At 44.3% G+C, this 19,362-nt stretch overlaps 1 protein-coding gene across 4 annotated transcripts in view; it reads left to right on the forward strand.

Moving 5' to 3' along the window:
- The first annotated feature begins 2,466 nt into the window (after positions 1 to 2,466).
- Positions 2,467 to 19,362, forward strand: part of HTR4 (5-hydroxytryptamine receptor 4) — a 144,090-nt gene continuing 127,194 nt past the window's right edge. For 3 of the 4 annotated variants that reach the window (XM_036423985.2, XM_036423987.2, XM_036423984.2), the window contains exon 1: positions 2,467 to 2,592. The gene's annotated coding sequence lies outside the window, so the exon portion shown is untranslated. The remainder of the gene's footprint in view (positions 2,593 to 19,362) is intronic. The other variant, XM_036423986.2, reaches the window with a different exon arrangement.

Below are 19,362 nucleotides of genomic sequence, written 5' to 3' on the forward strand. Positions count from 1 at the left end.
GAGAGGGAGGACTAGCAACATCTGGCGGGCATGCCGGAGAGGACACTGGTACAGATGAAAGAAGAAGAGAAAATGTTCCAGTAACAGATTGCTTGAAAGCACAAGATTTTGGTATAGCATGATGGCTAAAGGTAAGGACAACCTTGGACTGCTCTAATAACAAGATAAGACACTCATGTGAACCTGCAGCAGCAAAAGAGAGGCATTGTAGTATTGCTGCTGCAACAAATCACTTAATGGCTCAAAGTAACACATTTATTAAGGTACAGCTTTCTAGATCAGAAGTCTGATATGCGCCTCATTGCATTTAAATCAAAGTGTCTGCAGGGCTGCCTTCTTTTTTGAAGACTTTAGCCAAGAATCTGTTTCCTTGCCTCCCCAGCTTCTGGAGGCTGTTTGCCTTCTTTGGCTCACAACTCCTTCTTCCATCCTGAAGGCCAGCAACAGCTGTTCAAGTCCATCCACATCAGATCACTGTGGTGCCTCTCTCTTGGACTTTTAAGGGCCCACCCATATAATGCAGGATAATCACTCACTTTAAGGTCCTTAATTTGATCACACTTGGAAAGTCCCTTCTGCCCTGTGAGAGAACATATTCACAGGTTCTTGGCATTAGGAGGTGGTTATCTTTGGGGAGGTGTTTTTGTCTTCATGGCAGAGTTTTGGATCAAGAGTGACATCACTAGGGACGCCCCGAGGAAGAGCATGCTGACATCAGGAAGGAGGAAGGACTGGAAGGCAGGGACCAATTAGAAGATCTTTTTGCTGATTCCAGAGCGGATATGATTCTGTCCTGTGGGAAGAGGGGAGGCAAAGACAGAAGCCTTGTTAGAGCTGGGACAGACTCCCCGGGAACTGGCAAGCGATCAAGTGGAGCACAAGGAGAAGTGGAACAGAGGCAGAGGCACCATTATCCTCACAATCAATCTCACAAGATGATTGTGAGGATAATGGTGTCGTGTTGTCAGATGCTTTGGGTGTAGGAAAATAGCATCGTGATCCATTCCAGTTTGGATCTTCATATCTTAGTAGATAAATAATTTAATGTTCCCACTTTTAAATTTTGAGTGGGGTATAAAAGAGGAATAAAGATTCAGGACATAGTCAAGCCAGGGAGAGAAGTCACAGATGATTATCTGAATGGCAGGGGAGTGAGTGGTGTTGAGACGAAGTCAAAGCATGAAGATGGTAAAGAAGAGGTGACCGGACCGGGACAGACTGAAAAGGGAAGAGAGAGAAAGTAGAGAGTAAGATGGGGGAGAACTACAGACTATGAGGAAGACAGACATGGCAGAAAAAAAAAAAAGAGGCAGGAAAATCTACAGAGAGAGGAGCTGAGAAGAGGGCCTGCTCAGAGTTTTTGGCATGCTCCACGTCAATTTCCATTACACTTGGGTTGTGCTCACCATTGTGAGTTAGTCGTTTTTAAGATTGTCTTGGGAGACTTATTTGCATTCAGATAAGTTACTGTCCAGGCTTCTCTGTTTTATCAAGCTTCCAAGCAGACGCAGGGATCCTGAGGGGGTGAATTCTCTAGCTAGCAGGCCTTTTGGCCCTCTCAATTGTCTCTGGGAAGGAAGGTTCTTTCCCCCCTCCCTTCCCAGCACGCCTTAACTCGTGACCTGTGTTGACCCTGCAAATTGAGGCCTTCCTCAGAGTGTCAACGAAAAATGCAAGCACTAAATGACACCTGCGTAGGAGCTTCGGTAAGTCTCAACACAACTGCCAGCTCATGACTCCATTTTCCAGACAGGAGCACTGAGGCTTGGCTCGGGTCTAATTACGTGCTCAAGGTCACAGGTGGCCAGAGCTGGGAGAAACGCTACCGTTTCCAGATCCAGAAAGCAAATAGCGGACTGGACTAAGAAATATTGGCGGGGTCACTTATGGAGACTTCCGGATAACAAAGCATTGCCTCTGCTAAACTTGGGAGCCTTGTATCTCAGGGACAAGGGATCTCACTCTGAACCCTACTCCCAAGCTGACCCTGGCCCAGCAGGCAGGCGGCGTAAGGAAGGAAGCTATTGAGGGCAGGGTTTCTCCAGGCGCGGGGACCCCACGCGCTCGCCTTGCCCATGTACCTTCCAGTGGAGGAAATGGGAGCTCAGAGACTTGCCCAAGGTCACCAGGCGCCGGCAGTGCGCCCAGGACACCTACTGTTCCCGGAAGGCGCGGGCTGGCCAGCCCCGAGGGGTGAGGTCCTCCTCTTCCCTGCCCGCTCCACGCCTTCTCCCTGCGCGCCGGGCCGCGCCCCCGCCGCTCCCGCGCCGGGAGGGGGCGACTGCGGGGCCCGCTGGGGCTGGTGGGCTGCGGAGTCCCAGGGGCCAGGCTCCACCGGCCGGGGCAGGAGAGGATGCCCGAGGATGCCCGGTGAGCGGGAGCGGGGTCCCGCCGCCCGCCGCCCGCCGCCCGGGGCGCGCCCGTAGCCCGGCGGCCTCCCGCGCGGGGGCTGAGCCGGCACCGAGGGGGCGGCGGGAGGCGCGGCAGCGGCGGGGAGCGCGGCGGCGGCGGCGGCAGAAGCTCGGCTCGGCGGCGGGGGTGGCCGCTCCAGTCTGCCCGGGCGCTTCGCTCCGTCGCCGCCGCAGGCAGCTGGTAGGTGCGGCTGGTGCGCGGGGATCCGGAGCCCGGAGCCCGCTGGTGCCGGCGGGGGCGCGGCGGGGGCGGGGTGGCAGGGGCCGGCGAGGGGCTGGGGGGCTCCGGACTCGGGCGCCCGGGCTTTGCCGCAGCGGCTCGGGGGCTCTGGTGGTGGGTGGGCGGGCTGCTTCTGGGACCGCTGTGGGGTCGGGGCTGGTGCCCGGCACTTGGGTATGTAAGTGCTAGTGAAACGGCTGGTGTGCTTGCTGAGTCTGGGCGGCTGTGTGTAAGGGTGTGTGTGTGTGAATGAAAGAGAGGGAGGGAGGGAGGGAGTGAGGGAGGGAGAGAAAGGAGAGAGGGAGAGAGAGAGAGAGAGAGAGAGAGAGAGAGAGAGAGAGAGAGAGAGAGCGAGCGCGACGAACAGGCTGTGCATCTAGAACGTGTGTGTGACCAGGTACATGTGGGTTAGGGATGGTCCTGGAGGTGGAAGGATGGAGCGCTCTTACTGTGTGATTGTGCCTGTGGCAGGAGGCGCACGTCCAGGTAGGCTGTTGTATGGGAGAGTGGCCGGTGTGTGGGCGCGCCTTGCTGCATGGAGCGCTCCCGACACTGCGGTTGTCTTTCACAGAATCCAAGCCCAGACTCAGATGCATTTCCCCCAGCTTGCTGCTGTTGGCTGCCTCTGGACATGGTGGCCCCTGGCAGAGGTGGGGCAATCAGGGACACCGGCTGGTCTTCCTATAGACTGCAATGTTAAGGAAAGAAAAAAACGTTGGCTTGGTTTTTCATTTAGTCCATTCCAGTGAATAAAGATGTGGCATGAACCAAAGGTGGCTTTGGCTGGAAAGACACGGAGGCAAGTTTGCCCTCCTGGTCTTGACATTGCTGGGGTGACTCCCCAGGTCAGAAAGCTGTGGGTGACTGGAGGTGGGGGGTCGGGGGTTTGCCTGGCCCCCTGTGTGGAACATGGGCAGCAGTGATTGGGGACAAGTTGGTATGTGCTGCCGTGAATACAGGTGCTGAAGGAACAGGACCCTGGTGATGGATGCGGTGCCCTCGACTCAAGGAAAAACTCAGGACAGGCCAAGAGTCTCATGGAGTCCCCGGGTTCTAGGTAGTGAAGAGTATGTGTGTGTGTCGGAGAGGGGGTAGGGGAGAGGGGGAATTAGTGAAGAGCAAAGAGGCTGGCAGCATCCTCAAGTCATCTTTTAATCTTATCTTTATTTTTCTCCGTGCACCCTGATCCTGAATGAATTCCCGCTTGTGTTTGCATCATCTACCCTCCCCACCCCCGTGGGAAACAGCTTTATGATAAATGTTATTACACAGCAGAGCAGGTTATCATTTCACTGCAGCACATCAGAGCCAGCAGGAGCCGAGGACACTGGTGCTTTTGCTACCTCTGAGTTATCTGGAATTTACTCCTGAGGCCGGGCCTTCTAGGGACCACAACTGCCCCGTGGCCAGCAAATTCAATGTGTTTTCTCCCACTCAAGTTCTGCTGGAACTCCCGATACTGTTCATCTCCTCAGCTTCTTTCCCCCAAAACAGCCCTGGGAACCCCACCTACATGACCTGCTACCCCAAATCACTCCTGGTTTTCCCCTTGAACCACCAGCATCCGCTGCGTCCTTTTTCTGGGAACTGGTCACCTTTTTAGTTCTCCTCTTCCTTCATCAGTCACAGTCACAGTTTAATAGGCAGGTTTTATTCTTTTCCCCTCAGTTCTCTTGCATCTCCCCCCCCCCCCCTTCTCTCCTCCTAAATTGTGCTGCCACCACCTCATCAGGTGAAACCCATGTTCTAGGATTTTTGGAAATAGGAAATAGGAAATAGGAAAATAGATTGTGATCATCTATAGCATAAATAGAATATATAGAGATTGTGATCTATAGAATCTATAGAATATATATAAGTGAATATATAGAATATATATAGAGAGAATATATAGAGATTGTGATCATCGGAGAAGAAATGCAAAGCAAAAGCACAAAGAGAAGATCCCTGATCTTATCACTGTCTGACGAATAAGTTAAATAAATACTTGGGAAGAATCTGGACCTTCTGATAGTTGTCACATTATGTCCTAGGTCAAGTCTCTTGGCTTTTCTAAATCTCAGTTTATTCCTTTGTGAAATATGATGAAAGATTTCCACTAAAACCTAGTTGCTAGATCATTTCTAAGGTTTCTTCCAGCTTCAGAATCCTCTCATTGTCATTGATGTTCTTTGTGTTTAGCAAGAAACATTTCCCATAAAGCTGTAGGGTTACCTTCTAATATCTTACCACCTTAAAAAAAAATTCAGTTTGTCTCTAGGGAAAGGAAGTAGGCAAAGGGGAAAAGCGTGAAGATGGTGAAGATGCCCCATTGACTTAAGTTTGTGATTGAGTGCCAACTACAGATATCAAGCCTTAGAGTTGAAGGAATCTTAGATGTTACCCGGTCTCACCTCCCTTCCAGTGCAGAATCTTCCATGCCATTGCCTTTAGAAAATTGGGGGGGAAAAATGTGGCAAATCTAATTAAGATAATGTCACCTGACATTATAATTCAGGGCTTCTCAAACCTTTGTAGTCTTGACATTTGGGGCTACATAATTATTAATATTTTGCTGTGAGGGACTGTCCCATGCATCATAGGATGTTGAGCAGCGTCTCTGGCACCCATTTGATGCCAGTAGTACCGGTAAGCGCCAGTTGTAGCAACTAGAAATGTCTACCGACATTACCAAATGTTCCCATGGGGGACAGTCACCCCGCCTCAACTCCTGTTGAATCCAGTGGTAATTCAAACACAAGTCTTGTGGCCTTGTACACACATACCGTCATGCATTTTAATAAACGGATGGATTGCTGTGCTGCTAGCAGCTTTTTCACCACCTTCCAATTTGGCCACCCTCACACATTTACCTTTCTGCCTCCCAGTTTCTCATTGCCTTGTTGCTGTGCCTGGAAATGCTCAAGATGTTGCTGAAGGCTGACAAGCATTTCAGAGACAATATAATAATAATCCTAATTGCTCACATTAACCCAGCCCTTGATATGTGCCAGGCATGGTTCTAAATGCTTTCCATGGATGATCTTACTCAATCTTCATTAAGAATCCCAGGAGAGGTGCTTTGGTTCTCCCCATTTTAGAGATGGGGCAACAATCTTACGGAGGTAGACTCACATACTCATTCTCTCAACTGGGACGTGATGGAGCTGAAATTGGTTGGTAGGTTGTCCGACTCCAGACTCCATATTCGGAGCCCCCACACGAAACTGCCTTCCACAAATGGGACCTTGATATTAACAGGAGGGAATGATATAAACAGGGGTCTTCAAACTTCTCTCATTATGAGAATCACCTGGTGGAGTTGTTAAAACACAGATTCCTGATAGCACTTCTTATAGTTGGGATCCGGGAATCTGTGTTTTAACAACTCCACCAGGTGATTCTCATAATGAGAGAAGTTGGAAGACCCCTGATCTAAAACCTCATCTCATTCAATTGTAGAATCATGTCTGCAACCTGGAAGGCTAGAAACTGTGAGGTTGGCAATTGTGTTCAATTGAAGTGATGAGCTTTCTCCCTTTTGTTGTTCTTCTCTCTGTTATTCAGATTATTCAGAAATAGCTCCCAAGTGAGAGCCCTGGGGTCAGGGCTGGGTAAATTAGGGGAGAGTGGCTCAGAGGAAGGGAAGGATGTCCAAAAGGAGCAAACAATGAACAAGATGGTCCTTTTTCTATGAAGTTCTCACCATCATCTAAACCTTAGATGTCTCTTCCATTACTGAAGTTAAAGTTGTCATATTTTTATCAAATCCTCCCCTCTGCATTGCTCTTGGCTTGCCCTTTCATTCTTCCATTATGCATGCTGTTTTTATTCTGTAGAGGAAGTAGGAAGTGGTGTACCTTTGGCAAAGGCGAAAAGAAGGATGTAAATGGCCATCAAATAGGCTTATTGATGGGTAAGAATGTCTCCTTACTAATGACTAGTAAGCTTGAAAATCAAAGGCAAGCTCTAAGGAGGAGGACTGTTGCCTCTGAGACACTATATCAATAAATCCACAGGTCTGGTGGCTGCCAGTGAGTAGAGCTGCCAGTGAGTAGAGCCTTGGTTTTGCAAGCCTCTGAGTTTGGTTATGACAGTGGTTCTCAAACTTTGGTGACCATCAGAATAATCTGCAGGACCTGTTCAAACACACAATGCGTGGTCCCCACTTCTAGGGTTTCTGATTCAGTGCTTGTGGGCTAGGGTCTGAGAATTGCATTTCTAACAGGTTCCCAGGTGGAGCTAATGCTGCTGGTCCAGGACCACATGGTTAAGACCTAAGTAAGTGAAGCTCACAACCTGAGCTTATCCTATCGATATATAATAAAGAGATAGTGTGCAAATTGACCCTCATGCTCTCACAAGATGGTTGCCTATGACCAGGCCAGCAGGAAGGTTAGTGAGGGATGACCAAATGACTGAACAAGCAGGCTGTGTGCTGCGACCAGGCTGGCAGGGAGATTAGTGAGGGAAGACCAAATGACTGAATAAACAGACTGCATGGGGCAACCAGGCCAGCAGGGGGGATAGGGGCAACCAGGACAGCAGCGAGGGGGGGGGGCGATTGGGGGCGATTAGGCTGGGAGGGGGGGGCAGTGAGGGGTGACTAGGCCAGCAGCGGGGAGCAGTTGGGGGTGACCAGGCTGGCAGGGGGGTAGCAGTTGGTGAAATCAGGCCAGCACACAGAGGCAGTAAGGGGCCATCAGGCTGGCACGGGCAGGGGGCAGTCAGGGACGACCAGGCAGGCAGGCAGGCAGGTGAGTGATTAGGAGCCAGTGGTCCAGGATTCAGAGAGAGATGTCTGACTGCCGCTTTAGGCCTAATTCCCGGCAGTTGGACATCCCCCAAGGAGTCCCGGGTTGGAGACGGTGCAGGCTAGGCTGAGGGGACATCCCCCCTCCCCCTGCTGTGCACAAATTTCATGCACTGGGCCTCTAGTTTTTAAATAAAAGAGATCTTATTTTTAAGATAACTGAGCATTTGGATTTATGAGAAGCAATGGATAGAACAAGATTAAAATAACAATAAATGCTAAGGACTAGTTGACATCTCTCAGTCAGCATCTAAGCTTTGCCTCTCATTTTGAATTTCAGAAAAACCTTTGCTTTTTCTACTTTGGATTAATTCTCATCTTAGATCTTTCCATTCTCTCTATGCCTACCCACTCTCCACTGCTACCTCAATCTGAAAGATAAAATCTCTCATTAATCACAGGATAATCCAAATAAAAAGTCCTTTAATGTCTTATCTACTGCCAGATAAATTCTGACTAGCCCCTGTGTGTTATCTGTCTGTCCAGTTTTTGTTTCCTATGTAATTGCTCCGTATTTTTTCCTCTTTCAAATCAATATTAGTACCATAAAGAAACCCCACAGAATCGCAAATAAGACATTTATGTGTAACTATAATAATTAAATTAAAAAAAATTTAATCTGAAAAAAATTTCCTTTCAAACTCAACCAATTTTCTTTCTTGTTTTAAAAAAAATTAAATATTTTAGTTTTTACAGAAAGAAAAGAGGTTAACAGTAAATTTTACCAGACTCTTGCACCAACGCGTGCAAAGTCTCTCTTACTACCAAAAAAGGAAGGATTTTAATATTTTTTGTTAATCCTCACTACAGGATATTTTTTCATTGCTTTCTAGAGAGAGTGGAAGAGAGAGGAAAGACAGAGGGAAACATCGATGTGAGAGAAACACATCAATTGGTTGCTTCTTACAGGAGCCCTGACGAGGGCCTCAGCCGGGGAGGAACCTGCAACTAAGGTACATGCCCTTGACAGGAATCAAACCCGGAACCCTTTGGTCGAAGGCCAATGCTCCATCCACTGAGCCAAACTGGCTAGGGCTGGAGTGGTACATTTCTTACAATTGATGAACCTACATTGACAGGTTAATATCACTCTAAGTCCACAACTTGTCAAGGCCTGCTTGGCTCAGTGGTTGGAGCATAGGCCTGATCCCCAGAAGGTTGCAGGTTTGAATCTTGGGTCAAGAACACATACCTTGGTTGCAGGTCTGATCCCCCTTTCCCCCCCATTCATCGTTGTGTCTCCGTCATATTGATATTTCTCTTTTTCTCCTCTGTCTCTTTCTCTCCTTTCCTCCCTCTTCCACTCTGTCTAAAAAATCATTGGGAAAAATATCCTCACTCTTCAAGTGAGGATTTTTTAAAAATTCCACAACCTACATTAGAATTCACTCTTGGTGTTGTCCTATGCATTTTGACAAACATATAATGATATGTACCATCACTACATAATAGTTTCTGCCCAAAAGAACCTCTATTCCTCCCCCCCCCGCCCCCCCTATTTATCAGTCCCTCTTTTCTTACCCTTGGAACTCACTGATTTTATTTTATTTAATCTTATTTTTTTACTGTCTCCATGGTTTTACTTTTTCCAGATGTCATATAGTGGGTATCCTACAGTTAATAGCCTTTTCAGAAGGCCTTTTTATTCAGTTGGTAATGTTTTAAGTTTTTTCCATCTCTCTTCATGGCTTAATGGCCTCTTCATTTTAGTGTGGAATAATAGTCTATTGTCTGATTGTACTATGTAGTTTATCCATTAGTCCACTGAAGGACATCTTGGCTGCTTTCAAGTTTTGCCAACCCATCCTCCAGATCACCAGACATACATCATTAAAACTGCCTGACATCTGACTGACAACTGTCCTGGACCAATCCTAGGGCTAAGAATGCAGAACTTACTATTTTCAAGATCTTTTTATTCTTCTTTAGAACACTTCTGGGCTAGTTGTGTTTCTGGTTTGCAAACCTTAATACCCTTGAATAAATCTATCATGAATTTCTAGCCAAAGCCTCCAGATTGCTTTTGAGTTCATTCAACAGCTGCTATAGACTTCCATGTAAAGTGTTTTGTGTAGACATTATTTTCAATTTATTTGAGTAAATACCAAAGAGCACAATTGCTGTATCCTATGGCATGAGCATTTTTAGGTTTGCAAGAAACTGTAAAACTGTCCTCCAAAGTGGCAGCAAAATGTCACATTGTCACCAGCAATGAACAAGTTTCTATTGCTCCACATCCTCCACAGCATCTGATGATATCAGCGTTCCCGGTTTTTACCATTCTAGCAGGCATGTAGTGGTATCTTATCATTATTTTAATTTCCATAGTGACATATCATATTATTGTTGTATTTTTATGTCTTTTATGTCTTTTCAGTCTGAAAATCCTCTAAATTTTTTTTAAATTGTGGTAAAATACACATAACACATCTTAACCATTTATAAATGTACAGTTTAGTTGTGTTAAATACATTCATGTTGTGGCACAACCAATCTCTTTTATGAAATAACAACTTCTAATTTCCCATTCTCCATGACTCCTGGCAACCACCGTTTTACTTTCTGTATCTATAAATTTGACTCTTCTAGACACCTCATATAAATGAAATTTAGATTATTTTTTAAATTTTTATTGTTGAGGTTATTACAGATATATCCCCCCGCCAATTGCTCCCTCTACCCAGTCCCTGCCCCACTCCAGATTTTCGCCACCCTATTGTCTGTGTCCGTCGGAAATGCATACATGCATATAAGATCTTTGTTTAATCTCTTCCCACCCACTCCCACCCCTTTTCCCTCTGAGAATCGTCAGTCTGTTCCATTCCCATGCCCCTGATTCTATTTTATTCACCAGTTTATTCTGTTCATTAGATTTCTTATTTATTTTGATTTTTACATTCAATTATTGATAGGTATGTATTTGTTGCCATTTTGTTGTTCATGATTTTTATCCTTTCTTTTTCTTCTTCCTCTTCTTAAAGAATACCCTTCAACTTCCATATAATACTGGTTTGGTGGTGATGAACTCCTTTAGCTTTTTCTTATCTGTGAAGCTATTTATCTGACCTTCAATTCTAAATGATAGTTTTGCTGGGTAGAATCTTGGTTGTAGGTCCTTGCTATTCATCATTTTGAATATTTCTTTCTACTCCCTTCTGGCCTATATGGTTTCTGTTGAAAAATCAGCTGACAGTCGTGTGGGCATTCCCTTGTAGGTAATTAACTGCTTTTTCTTGCTGCTTTTAATATTCTCTTTGTCTGTAGCCATTGGCATTCTAATTATAATGTGTTTCGGTGTGGTCCTCTTTGGGTTCCTCTTGTTTGGGACTCTCTGTGCTTCCTGGACTTATAAGTCTATTTCTTTCACCAGGTAGGTGAAGTTTTCTGTCATTATTTCTTCAAATAAGTTTTCAATATCTTGCTCTCTCTCTTCTGGCACCTCTATAATGCAAAGGTTGGTATGCTGGAAGTTGGCCCAGAGGAGACGGGATCTTAGGAAATCACCAGAGAGAGCAAACAGAAATGGTTGCCAGTCAGCCCTGTGACCCATTGGGGAAGTCCCAGCATAGGAATGAGGATCCCTGGGAGCATTTCTATCTGGGAGAAAGTGACCCTCGAGTTCCTGCCCCAATGCCAGACAATCCAGTTCCTCCTCATATGTTTCTGTGTTCCCCAGAGCCTTGCCCTGGTGCTGGAGCTCAGAGGCAGCAGGACCCTGTAAGTTTAGTTCATGGTGCTGGTCTTTTAAGAGGAATGGCTGGGTCTCCATCAGCCTCTGAGTCACAGAGCCAAATCTGCACTGGTTCTTATAGCCTGTAGTTCTTACTGCCTATAGGGACTTCTTTTCCCAGCTCTGGGACCCTGGGCTTGGGGTCTGATGTGGGGCTGAGAATCCTTGCTCTTGACAGGCAGCCTCCGCAGAGATGATCTCCCTCCTGATTAAGAAAATGGCCCACGTGGGTGCCAGCCCAGCCCATTCTGCACCTCCATACCTCCTACCAGTCTCAGTGTGCTTTCTCCTTTACTTCTCTAGTTGTAGGACTTCCATTCAGCCAGTTTTCCAGTGGTTCTGGATAATGGTTGTTCTATATGTTAGTTGTAATTTTTATGTGACTGTGGGAGGTGGTAGTGCAAGCATTTACCTATGCCACCATCTTCAAAACTCTCTGACATAGATAATCTGACAAAACTAATATAATCTCTCTTCCAAATAATAATTTATGGAAATGACAGGCTAGGAAATTACCATTTGAGATAACATTTTATAAGTTCACAGGACTTTCACATATGTTATCTTATCTGACCTTCATGAGGAAGAGCAGATCTGTAAAATAGGTGAGCTGGATATCTTAAACCCATTGAGCAGCTGGAGACCTATGATTTATGGAAACAAAATGAGGAACCCAGAGTCACACGGTGCTAAGAGCAATTTGGGCCTTGGTATAAAAAAAAAAAAAAAAAGTATCCTCCAAGTTTTCAGAAGACATTCTGTAAGTTTTTAGGAGCTACAGGAATATCTAGTTAATACAATTGCATTGGAAATGTTGAAATAGGAGACTGTTGAGATCTGGATCCTTTACAGCAAGCAGGTCAAACTCAAAGGCTAACACGGGCCAAGTAAACAAGTTTATGTGGGCTGCAGAAAAACAAAAGCTTCAATTTTCATAGAAACGTAGGTTTATTTCTATAGAGACATGATGAATAACAAAAGGCTGAAATAAATGAGTAATCGTTAACGTAAAATAATAGAACATTTTAATAAAAAATTATTTGTTCTTAAACATTAACTTACCAAGCACTGAATAACTGCACAAATTAATAAGCGAAATGCAAATAAACCTATTTTTCTCATTCTCTGAAGGTGAAATATTTCCTGTTGTGCACCCCAAACAAATCAATACAAGACTAAATATGTAGCATCAACTGCTAAAATATTCACTGCTAGTATTAGTGCAGAGAATTGGTGTGCCTGTGTGTAAGGCACATAAGGCGTGTAAGGGAAATGAATGCAACGTGATTATAGTAATCAGCCATTAGTGAACGTTGTAGTTTGTTATTAATAATTATGTGTAACAGGATATTGTAAAAATTAAGTTACAAAATTTTTTTAAAATACATTTTATTGATTTTTTTACAGAGAGGAAGAGAGGGATAGAGAGCTAGAAACATCAATGAGAGAGAAACATCAATCAGCTGCCTCCTGCACACCCCCTACTAGGGATGTGCCTGCAACCAAGGTACATGCCCTTGACTGGAATTGAACCTGGGACCTTTCAGTCCACAGGCCGATGCTCTATACACTGAGCCAAACCGGTTTCGGCAAGTTACAAAATTTTTATTAAAATGTTTCTTACATACCATTATATTGTCTGGGCTACAAAAATACTTGTGGACCACATACGGCCCGTGGGCCTCGAGTTTGACATGCTTGCTTTACAGGATAACTTAGTGCTTAAAAGTCTGGACTCTGAAGCCACTTCCTGGCATAGCCTTGGAGGATGTCTCCTCCCTATGCCTCAGTTTCTTCATTTGTGAAGCAGGGAGAATTGCAGTACTCCTTCATAGTGTGATGTGAAGATGATGTGAGGTCACATATGTGAAAAGTTTGGTACTTAGCATGTGTCCACCAGATATCAGTTATAGAAATGTGTCACTGTTCCTCTCCTGCTTCCTCCCCAGGATTCTTCTCTTGTGTGTTAAATAGGCCCTTTTGAAATCTGTGGGTATAGTTTTCTCCTGTCCTGAGAGTTTTGTTTGGGAACTGTCAGGAGATTGTGGGCAGCTGCCTTTGAGAGTCAACGTTTTATTAATGCAGCAAAGATGCAGATTCTGCTTAAGAATTTCCATTTAAGCTGTAAATGGCCCAGGGCCTAGGAGAGTGCACAGGGATGCTTAATTGGATATGATAATCAGTACATGATAATCTGAAGCAGAGAGTTCTGTAGAAACTGTTTTCTAATACAGGGGGCTCAGAAGAAATAGAAGTGAGTGAGGTCAGAAGAGGTAAAATGCTGGCAGAGATTTTTCCCTTGGGTATGCATAGCATTCAGTAATCCAGTTCTTCCAGCCAATGAAGCTCTTAAACAGATAGGGAAAACTATTAAAGAGGATTTCAAAAGGATGTGTCCACCTGGGTGGATTGCACTCCGTTCTTGTGATGTTTCCCAAAATGCTCTCCATGAATTGTTTGTATCAGAATCCCCGGGATATTTATTTGTTAAAATGAAGATTCCTGAACTTACCTATTCAGAAAATTTGCAGTTTTGCAGGGGACTTTTAGGTATTGTAATGTTTGAGTACCACAGCTGTTTGTAACCAAATTCTGTAGGGTTCAAAATTTTGAAGACAATTTAGATGGAATGCGAAGTTTGGTTTGACCTGTCCCCAATTCCAGGTCTCTGAAATCAGTGGTGACAAAACCGTTTGTGCACCCTCAGGCTCAGCTCTCAGAGGCCTCTTCTGTAGAGAAGAGGAATAACTTCTGTAAGCCATCCCAGAGCAGGGGGATCAGCCCCCAGGTGCATAGCTGCCTTTGTGGAGAAGCAGAGTGGAGAACATCCAGCCTTCGATGCCTGGGGCACTGCCGAGCTGGAGACCACCTTATTTCAGTAGCTGGCCAACACTGCATTGTGAACTCACTGGGCACCTGCTTTATAAATATTCACTCTCATTGATTTTTGGGGGGCTAACCTTGTGAAGTTAGAATTATGTGTATCCCGTTATATAGATGAGGCCACTGAGGCCAAGGAAAGTAAATAATTTGTCCAAGGGTATACGGATCATTGATAGACCTAGGACTGATTCCAATCAGGGGCTGGCAGGTTTTCTGACAAGATACCTGATTTTTTCTATGACCAGCAAGCTACGTTTATACATGTTTTAATTGTTAAAAAAAAAAAACAACAAAAGAAGAAGAGTATTTTCTAACAAGTGAAAGCTAAATGAGATTCAAATTCAGTGTCCACAAATACAGTTTACTGGAAAACAGCCATGCTTATTCATTGGAGTAGAGTCTGTGGCTGTTGGTACACTGCAACAGCACTTTGGAGTAGTTCTGATACTGACCTCATGCTCTGAAAAGCTCAAAATATTTGCTAAATGGCCCTTTGCAGAAAAAAAGTGTATCAGCGTCTGCCTTAACCACAATGCCAGTGTTTCCCAAGCTTCAATCATTTCAGTACTTCCTTTGTGATTCGTGCCACCGTCTCATGCCATCAAGAGCATTATCTGCATAGCGCTTTCCTTCAGAGCAGCGCATTTCCCTTAAATACATCCTATTTTACAAAGAAACAAAAATGGAAGTGGAAAACCAGTACCCACTACAAGAAATAGAAGGTAACTGTACAAACAAAGGCAACACACACACACAAAAAAACCTGTCTCCGATTTTAGATAAATCGTTGGAGCCGATACTGTCACGGTTCCTCCCATTTCCCCACTGATCCCCTTACCAATTGTGTGTGGCATCCTCACTTCCAGTGCTGGCCCCCCACCCCCCATCTTTGGAGGACTACCCTCATTCTGCTGGAATCAGCTTTGCTCACAAGTACAATTAGCTGGAGGTGCCTGGGAATCTGGGTCCTGCTGTGGACAGCCCTGAACCAATACATGATGGGTGTGGGAATATCAATACCTCAGTTCCCTCCTTGTCCAGGATAATTCTGAGGCATATGTCTTACATGGTTTCTCAGAGCTTCCACGCAGGATTTTGTAAGCTTCAGTGAGTTGGTCATATATCCTTTTCATTCCCTTCCGCCAGATAAACTATGCACATTTACTCAACCCTCACCCCCAAGATCTGCTTCTTGGGGAGACCCCAGTTAGACAATAGTGTTTCTCACAAAAGTCTATGAGCATGAGACCTGTTCTTTTTTTTTTTTAATACTTTTTTTTAAAAGTGGATTTCAGAGAGGAAGGGAGAGAGAGAGAGAGAGAAACATTCATGATGAGAGAGAATCATTGATTGGCAGCCTCCTGCACGCCCCCTAATAGGGACCGAGCCCACAACCTGGGCACATGCTCTTGATCAGAATCAAATCTGGGACCTTTCAGTCCACAAGCCGACACTTTATCCACTGAGCCAAATAGCTAGGGTGAGATTTGCTCTTTTTTTTTTTTTTTTTTTTTTTTTATCAAAGAGAGATTAGGGGATATCAGGAAGGATTCTAGGACTGATTCCAAGATAAGCTCACAGTTATGTGAGTCCTTTTCCTCATTGTAAATAACTGATTAAAATAGAAAATGAAAAGGAAATACATTTTTCATCATAAAATCCAATTGTAGTTAATGTTTCATCCACCTACTGCCTGATCACAACTACTTCAGTGACAGGAGAGCCACCCTTGGGAAATTGACATTTTACCTTCAAGAGTGGTCCCCACTCCAGCAGCATCAGCAACACCTGGGAACTTGTTAGAAATGCACATTCACCCCTCTGAACCTACCAAATCAGAAACTTGGGTTGGGGCCCAGCCATTGTGTTTAACAAGCCTGGGGATTCTTGTGCTTGCTCACACTTGAGGACCTCTGCTCTACAATAAAGAGCTGCTTATTTCTGCTCTCATTGCACTCCTGGGTTTCTTTGGAAATTGGAATCCTCCAAGTCTTACTTCCTCCTCTCAAACGTGACCGACGGAGGGTTTCCCGGCTTCTGTTTGAGCCTCCCACTGAGGTGACCTTGTGACAGGTCAATAATTGGACAGCTCTGTTGTTGGAGGATCTTCTTTGAGTCACCCTCTTGATACACTCTTCTCTCCTTTGAAGGCACAATAACAAGGCCAATTCCTTCTCTAATTATCCAGTAGAACTTTATACCACCTCAGTCTGTCACTGGACAGATATCGATCATGTACTATGTCTCTGCATAGAACCTATAGCGAAATTCAGAGTAAGATATTAACCAAATGATCAGAAAAGGCAAATATATAAATAAATACTCCTGAAACCTCTCTCTCTCTCCCTCTCCCTCTCTCTCTCTCTCTCTCTCTCTCTCTCTCTCTCTCTCTCTCTCTTTTTAGTTATTTTGAAAAAAAGGTTAAAAGCCACTTTTTATCGTAATTGTACATATCAGCCTGATCCCATAAGTATAACTGTATTGGCATCTGTTTGGATTTTCACTTATGGAAATAAAGTGGATATAAGCATGCCCAAACCTATAGAGAATTTTTATAAAAATGTATGTACATTGAATAGAGGCTATGCCTGGAGGAAGATGTCAGCAGATTAAGAAAAATTCTTTTTAGAATGACAGTTTGCAGCTCCTTTTATGCACTTGGAATTAAGGAGGGCACATAAAAAAGAATACATGAAAGTGAGAGGAAATAAAACTGGAATTGGATTACTAGGTAGTTAAGTTTCTATGCTTCCTTGGGGGTGGTTTCTCTTCTGAGGGGTCTGAAAAGAGACATTTTGAAGGCGTGCTTGCTTAGAGAGGCACAGAAACAATGGGCAGGCCTTGTTTAAGGCGAAGATAAACCTTTTTAATAAAGAAGGTATATGCCTGGTATGTGACTACTCATCATGACTAGCCTAGTTAAGAATTTATGATCAGGTCATCCTGTGAAGTTACTTTTCACAGAACCCCTTATTGTTCAATTTAAAGGTTTAAGAGCAAGACATACAGGCAGTTCTTCTGGAATGGTAGCTCCTACCCCATTTTGAAATGGCTCCATTTATGTCATTTTTCACAGAGCTAACAAAAATAATAAATTATTGAGATAGCACCCTCAATTGCCAAATATTTTCCAGGAATAGACAAGGAGGGGAATGTTGTAGTGAGTGAAAATTTGCACAGTTGTAATTTTTCAGATGATCTAAGTTGTTTTTTACGGTGAAGTTTACAAGGAAATCATAATCACCATGGAATGTAGACTATTGGGATGTTTGTGTGTTTGATCTTGGTGAGACTGTGTGTTTTTGTGCATATGGCCAAAGGTGGGTTAGGACAATGAGGTAATGAGGCTTACAAGAAGCATCTGCTTATCAAATATCTGGCCTTACTGAGTACACATAACATGGCTCTTATTTTTGACTCACCTGTTCAGAAATGCCTGTGATCATGACTGTTGGAGACAGTGTAAGTGAACTGAGCATGCATTTATTTTTTAAAATGGAAAATGATTCAAAACACTTTGTGGGGGAGGGTTTCCCCTGGGGATATAAAAGAAATAACATGGACTATCACAGACCTACAATATTAGCATTGGAAGAAACCCTAGCAGTCACCAAAATCACAGTCCTCATTCATATAGACACCCCTACACACTTACCCTCATGCTGCCTAAATGCCTCCAGTGATAAGAAACTCACCTCATTGAAATTTCCTTTAACTTCTGCAAAGCTGTAATTGAAATTTCTTCCTTTGCTCACTCTGCCCAACACCCTCTAGCCAAGTCCATTTTACAGTTGGGGAAATTGAGACCCAGATTGGTGACCAGACTTGTGAAAGGGAGCAGAGTTGGCCACTCTGGCATAATAGTTATTCTAGGCTGACTGTTTTTAAGAAGCGGAAGACAAAGGGAAAGCTCTGAAAAGTGAGTAGAAGTTAGCCTTTGTAAGAGACATCTATGTTTATAAGGGAAATCTTCATTCTGTAAGGGTGTCTCCCTCTTGGTACCATGAACAGAAGGATGACTCTACAACTCTGGAAACTTACCAGGGGAGGAAGAAGGGACTTCATTCCTATAAGGGCCTTCCTTACCTTTGTTTACCTTGCGATTTTTGGTAACCCCCCCAAAACTGTTCCCCACCCCCAACATCTTCATTTTTGTCTTTAGCTGGAAATGTTATTTAAGGTGGTGCCTTGGGCCATTTGGAGAATTCCTTTTGTATATTACCCACGATCTGGGCCTCCACCATGCATATAGGAAGTGTACATGTGGTTAAACTTGTTTGTCTTTCTCCTCATTATCCGTCCAGTCTTTTATTACTGGCGGGAAATGGACTTCCCTCCCCCACACTCGCTTAAGCATAGAAACAGTGAGGTCACGTAGCAGGGTTGGGCTGGGAACCCAAGCCCAGTAACTCCTGATCCAGTGCTTCTACTCCATATCAGGCTTCTGTCCTCAATTTGTCAATCTAGATAAACAGTGTTTTACGTATTCCTGACACTGGTCCAAAACAAATGTATTGAAATATGCCCTTTGATGTAGAAATGTAACCCATGTAGGCATACTCTATAAAGAAACATGGTCAATGAAGATCATGCAGCCAAAAAAGGGGAGGGGGAACAAAGGGCAGCAAAGCAAAAGGAGGTTATGATGTAGCTCCAGTTGGTAGATGTTGGTACTGAACCAAACTATACTGAAATTGGACTTCAATAGGAGAGTCCTGTGCTCACACTTCTTATAGTAGAGATGCAGCTACACACCTTCTGTTAACCATTAACGACTGTTCCACAGCAGTCTTTCAGAGTATTCTGCATCAGAGGACAAGGGTAGAGATGGGGTGCACTTACCTTTTGGATTTGCCCTTTAGATAAACCAGAAAACTGAAGGTTGGAGTAAGCATTGGGTGGCATATGTAAACTAGTCTTTTCCTCCTCCTCCTCCTTTTTAAAGGAAAGATCAGAGTCTGAGTATATTCATCAAGGAGAAGAAGATCCAAGAAATCTGACAGAGTTCTTTGTTGCCGTAGCTTTACTTTGAATAATTCTAGTGGCTTGAGCTTGCCCAAGCCTTGAAAGTTCCTGAGACCTTCATTTGAATTTGACATGGTGAAAAGGTTCGACTCCCTCCTCAACCCCTTCTCTGGGACTCCCGGGACTCCCATGTTCTTTTTCTAGTTGTTATCCAGGATTGTTTTTATGAAGGGACCAACATGGAGGGTATCACCTCGTCCCTTAAACCAGGTTGTTGGATATAGCATGACTATCACTAAAACACACACACACACACACACACACACACACACTATGGTTTAATTGAATTCCAAACTGACAA

Source organism: Pipistrellus kuhlii, unplaced genomic scaffold (assembly GCF_014108245.1).
Source record: "Pipistrellus kuhlii isolate mPipKuh1 unplaced genomic scaffold, mPipKuh1.p scaffold_m20_p_8, whole genome shotgun sequence".
Lineage (NCBI taxonomy): Eukaryota > Metazoa > Chordata > Mammalia > Chiroptera > Vespertilionidae > Pipistrellus > Pipistrellus kuhlii.